Raw genomic sequence first — 6,219 nt, forward strand, 5'->3', positions numbered from 1 at the left:
CATCATCAGACTTGTTTCTTATGATGAAGATCACTAATGTTTCCTTTGTCTTTTGTGTTTTTTCAGCTATATCCGTTGCTCATCTCAAGTTAACCCCTGCTGCAAGAGAAAGAGTTTTAGCTTTCAAAAAGCTTGATCCTGAGACCAGAAGTTTTCAAGTCACCATCCAGGATTCACAAGAAGTATCCTCCGCATCTTCCACAATGTCAAGTAAGTATCCTTATCAAAAAGTAAGTTCCATGCAAGACTGTTAAATTAGTTTGGAAACTTATCTTGTTTTGATTGTGCAGGCGCTGGGAAATCTGCTAAGTCTGCCAAGTCTGCCTCCAAATTCGGGATTGATGATCTTGCCAATGTCAAGTCTTCAAGAAAGAAGACTTTTGTTGCCAGTCCCTCTGCTTCAGCCCCTAAAGCACCTGTTAGGGGTAAGGGAAAGAAGAGAAAGACTTCTGAGGATCTCCAAGGATTTCCCCTGCTCCGCCAGCAGTTTCTTGATTATGTTAATGAAGTAAGGATCATTGCTCATGTTGGCTATCCTTCTTGAGTATCCTGTCTGTGTATTCTGTTTCTTTGAGGATCACCTGGTCCTGATCTTACCTTTTTCCTTTTTGCAGAAACTTGCTGAAGTAGAGACCTACCTTGGCCATGTCGAGGATCAGGAAGGCCAAATCGCCGACCTTCAACAAATGGGCGTGTTGAAGGATCTGAAGATAGCTGATCTTGAGAAGGAGCTCCGGGCTACTAAGGATGAGGCTGCTCAAATGCTGATCAACATGGATGGCGAAAAGCAGGAGATCACCCAGGATGCCAAGGTCTCTGCCGCGATTGCTATGTATAAGATACAACTGCAGATGGCTGCGGAGGCTCAGGATCCTGCCTTCGACAAGAGCTCATGGGATGTGGAGGGTTGGAAGGCAAGGTTGGCGGAATTGGAGGACGATGATGAAGCTGAGGATATCCCTATGCTTGAAGGTGGTGATGCTGGCAAGGATCAAGGTGGGGAAGCTAGTGGTGATGGAGCAGCAAAGGTTTGAGCTGCTGGATTGGGCGATGATGGATATTTGTGACTAGGCCGGAGCCCAATTTTTTTAGGTTTGGAAGTGGTTTTTTGTGGTTGTGACGTTTCGAAACAATTTATGGTTTGTAACTTAAACAATAGTTTTTAGGGTTAAGGATCATGGATCCTTTGAACAATAGGTAGGATCGCAAGTGGTGGAGGGATCCTCTGTTTGGGGGATGAAGCCTTTGTGATCCTGCCGCCTTTAATTTCCTGCACCTGCTAAGACCGCATAGACAATGGACACCCTTTGCCAACCCATGTGGACGGGCCACGTTTTGCTGGTAGAAATGTGGGTTGGCAATTTTGACAACTTTTAGAAAGGGTTTAAGATCTTTTTTTTTTAATAATATAACTTTAATTTTTCTGGCTTATTTCGTGTTGTTATCCTTTATTTATCCTCTTATTTTCCAGTTGTTTTTAGAAATATATTTGTTAGAGTAACAAGAGTTTGAGCAAACCATGTTTAATAAATTTAGGATATGATCCCAGATCAGATATCCTGACACTGAAGATTTTTGAAGCAATCAATTTCAAGGATCATAGGTTTAGTTGTCAAAGTGTAAGGGTTGTTCAGTATAATCAGAATAGTCAAGGATCATACCTGAGGATCCAAGTTAGGATCCTAACCTTTAATCAAGATAACCGTAGATGAGAATTTAATGGATAATAAGGATTAAGGATCCTTATGTGTTTAACTTTGAAAACCTGAAAAATGAAACATAACTTGGGACTAAGCCAATGTGAAAGATAAGTTAGTAGCTAGGGACATGCCCAAAGGGTAACTGGGGATGATCCCAAAGGATCACTGGGGACAAGCCCAAAGGATAACTGGGGACAAGCCCAAAGGATCGTATGTAAACTGGAGTATGGCCCTTACTGGCGACTATCCAAACTTAGTGACATGAAAATGTCAAAACCTTAGCTAACGTGAAAACGTTAGAAACCTTAGGAACGGATGTATGGTACGTCTACCATTATACGTTGGATCCTAGACATAGCCAGTACGATGAGGTTGTCAGCCTCGGAAGTGGGTACTGGTCCCAAAGACGTGAACTATATCAGGATCATCGTGCGCTGCTGGCGGAAACTGGGGATAATCCCAAGGATAACTGGGGTTGAACCCAAGGATCTGCGTTGCTTTTGAAGATCTTTGACGATATGCTGAAGATACCTGAACTATCATAACTCAAATGGTTCGTGAGAAGAGGATGAAGGATACATGACCCTTATCCTTAGGTAAAAAGTAAGGAAATGCAATAGTTTTTGGATAAGGACATTACCAGAGTAAGGATTACTGACATCACCGGGATCCTTCGAGGATACTTCAATGTAAGGATCACATGCTTGAAGGATCATGTTCACATGAAATATTTCTTTAAGTGAACAACATTCCAGGCTCTTGGTAACAAATTTCCTTCCATGGTTAGCAATCTGTATGCCCCCTTTCCTGCTTCAGCTTCAATCAGGTAAGGGCCTTCCCACTTTGGTGCTAACTTCCCGTCAGTAGGATTGATAGTGTTTTGGAATGCTTTTCTCAACACCATATCTCCGACTTGGAACTTCCTTATCCTAACATTTTTGTTGTAAGCACCAGCCATTCTTTGTTGGTAGCTTGCTATCCTTATCCTAGCCAGATCCCTGATTTCCTCAATAGTATCCAAATCCTGAGCTAGGATTGTAGCATTCTCTTCAGGATCACGAGCACTTGTTCTAGCAGTTGGGACCACCATCTCTGTTGGGATCACTGCTTCTGCCCCAAATACTAAAGAGAAAGGTGTTTGACCAGTGGCATTCTTGGGAGTTGTCCTATCAGCCCAAAGCACATAAGGTAACTCCTCTGCCCATTTCCCCTTCTTGGATCCTAGCTTCTTCTTCAGATTGTTGATGATGATCTTGTTGGATGATTCTGCTTGACCATTGGCTTGTGGATGAACTGGTGTTGATGTTATCATCTTAATTCCCCAACTGTCACAAAAGTTAGTGGTTCTGCTTCCAATGAATTGGGAACCATTATCACATACAATTTCAGAGGGAATGCCAAATCTAGTTATAATGTTTCTTTTGATAAAGGATATAACTTCCTTTTCTCTGACTTGAGCAAAAGCTTCAGCTTCTATCCACTTAGAGAAGTAGTCAGTCATGGCAAGCATAAATACTTTTCCACCAGGTGCTTTAGGGAGCTTGCCAACTATATCCATCCCCCATCTCATGAATGGCCAAGAGGATGGTATAGGATGTAGCAATTCGGCTGGCTGATGGAGGATATTGCTGTGTCTTTGACAAGGATCACACTTTTTAGCATATTCTACAGCATCCCTTTTCATAGTTGGCCAGTAGTATCCTGTTCTAAGGATCCTTGAGAATAATGCTCTGCCCCCAGTGTGGTTTCCACAATCTCCTTCATGGAAGTCTCTCAACACTTCTTCAATTTCAGGATCCTCGATACATCTTAAATATGGTCCTGCAAGAGATCGCTTATATAATACATTTTTCAAAATTGTGAATTGAGATACCTTAATCCTGAAAGCTCTAGGATTTTCTCCCATCGGAATCTCCCCGTATTGCAAGTATCTCATGATTGGTGAGATCCATGATCCTGGATAAGATTGAGTTTCTTCACTAGGGATCACTGCAGTATCCTCTTCTATTTCCATGGCCACCTGATTTTCAATGGCAGGAGCCAGGATATGGATGATAGGGATACTTATATCTTCTGGAATCTTCAAGGATGATCCTAGGTTGGCCAATGCATCAGCTTCTGTGTTCTCCTCCCTTGGTACCTGTGTTAAGCTGAAAGAGACAAAAGAGAGTGCCAATTCCTTGACTATCTCTAAATATTTGGTTAGTTTTTCACCTTTAACAGCATAGGATCCATTAAAGTGATTGGTGATCAATAATGAGTCTACATATACTTTAAGATACTTCACCCCCATATCCTTAGCAATTTGTAAGCTAGCAATTAAGGCTTCATATTCAGCCTCATTGTTAGTTGCTTGGAACTCACAGGCTATGGAGTGGGGTATTATGTCCCCCTGTGGCGATTTTAGTAGTATGCCGAGCCCTGTGCCCTTGACATTTGAGGATCCGTCAGTGTGTAGTATCCAAGGATCCTTGGTCTCATCCAGCTGCTGGACTTCCAATTCTGCTTCCTTTTGTAGATCACTACTGAAATCAGCCACAAAGTCAGCTAGTGCTTGGGATTTGATTGCTGTTCTAGGCTCGTATCTTATATCATGGGCACTAAGCTTTACTGCCCACTTAGCCATTCTTCCGGACATCTCTGGTTTCCAGAGGACATTCTTGATTGGAAAATTAGTTCTAACAACAATAGTATGGGTTTCAAAATAATGCCTTAACTTAGTTGATGCCATGATTAATGCAAGAATAAGTTTTTCGAGGTGTGAGTACCTGGATTCGGCATCAAGTAAACTCTTACTTACATAGTAGATAGGATATTGTGTACCTTCATGATCCTTAACAAGGACATCACTTACAGCGGTTGAGGATACCGCCAGATATAAGGATAACACATCTCCTTTTTCGGGTTTTGTTAATGCTGGTGCTGAGGACATATATTCTTTAAGGGCTTGTAAAGCATTCTCATGTTTTTCAGTCCATTCAAACTTCTTGTTCTTCCTTAGGATATCGTAAAATTCTTTACATTTTTCTGAGGATTTTGATATGAACCTGTTTAAAGCTGCTATCCTGCCTGTTAGCCTTTGCACATCCTTAGCATTGGTAGGGGATTTGATATTCACCAGTGCTTTAATTTGCTCCGGACTTGCTTCAATGCCCCTCTGAGTTACCATATATCCTAGGAATTTACCTGCCTTAACACCAAAGTGGCATTTTGAAGGATTAAGCTTCATGTTATAATTATCAAGGATATCAAATGCTTCTTCCAAATCCCTTAGGTGATCCTCAGCTTTCTTTGATTTGACTACCATATCATCTATGTATACTTCCATAGTTTGTCCAATTTGATCTTTGAACATCATATTCACCAGCCTTTGATATGTTGCACCTGCATTTCTTAATCCAAAAGGCATGGCAATATAGCAATACAAACCGGTTGGGGTCATAAAGGCTGTATCCTCTTGGTCAGATGGTTCCATCTGAATTTGTTGGAATCCAGATTATGCATCCATAAAGGTCAACAGTTCATGCCCCGCTGTTGCATCCACCATGGAGTCAATGTGGGGTAATGGGAAAGGATCCTTGGGGCATGCCTTATTCAGATCAGTGAAATCGACACATACCCTCCACTTTCCGTTTTTCTTTTGGACAACGACCACATTGGCTAACCATTTTGGATATTTTACCTCTCTGATCATTCCTGCTCGAAGTAGTCTCTCTACTTCTTCTTGGATAATGGCATTCCTTTCTAGTGCAAACTTCCTCCTTTTTTGATGGATTGGTTTGATGGACCTGTCAATGCCAAGTTTATGAGTTATGATATCCTTAGATATACCTGTCATATCTTCGTGCTTCCATGCAAAGGTAGACTTTCTTCTTTTGAGGAAGGATACCATGTCTTCTTTCATCTTGCCAAGGATCCCTGATCCGATATAGATTTTTGATTCAGGATCACTAGGATCCAAGAGGATTTCGTCCACATCTTGTTCCCTTGCCTCCAAGACATTCCTCGGAGGATACTGTAATTGCTATTGCTCCCTTGGCTTCGAGGTTGGCTTCATGGATGAGGTATAACAATCCTTAGCCTCCTGCTGATCACTGTCGATCTTGATTATCTCCCATGGGCTAGGGAGTTTCACACATTGATGATAGGTGGATGGGACTGCTTTCATATCATGTATCCAGGGCCTGCCAAGGATAACATTGCAACAAGATAAACAGTCAATAACACAAAATTTTTGATAATTATGTAATCCTTCCACGTAGATTGGGAGTTTGATGTCCCCCAGAGTTTTCTTCGTTTCTCCACTGAATCCTACAAGCACGGAGGATCTTGGTGTGATGTCTGATTCTGGGATACCCATTTTCTTCAGAACATCAAGCTGGATAATGTTCACTGAGCTTCCTCCGTCGATAAGGATCCTGCGGACAAAATGGTTAGAGATAAAGAGAGTAATAACTAAACTATCATGATGAGGATCCTGGATGTTAATGCGATCATCCTCATCAAACGTTATCGTCTT

Source organism: Helianthus annuus, chromosome 14, assembly GCF_002127325.2.
Source record: "Helianthus annuus cultivar XRQ/B chromosome 14, HanXRQr2.0-SUNRISE, whole genome shotgun sequence".
Classification (NCBI taxonomy): domain Eukaryota; kingdom Viridiplantae; phylum Streptophyta; class Magnoliopsida; order Asterales; family Asteraceae; genus Helianthus; species Helianthus annuus.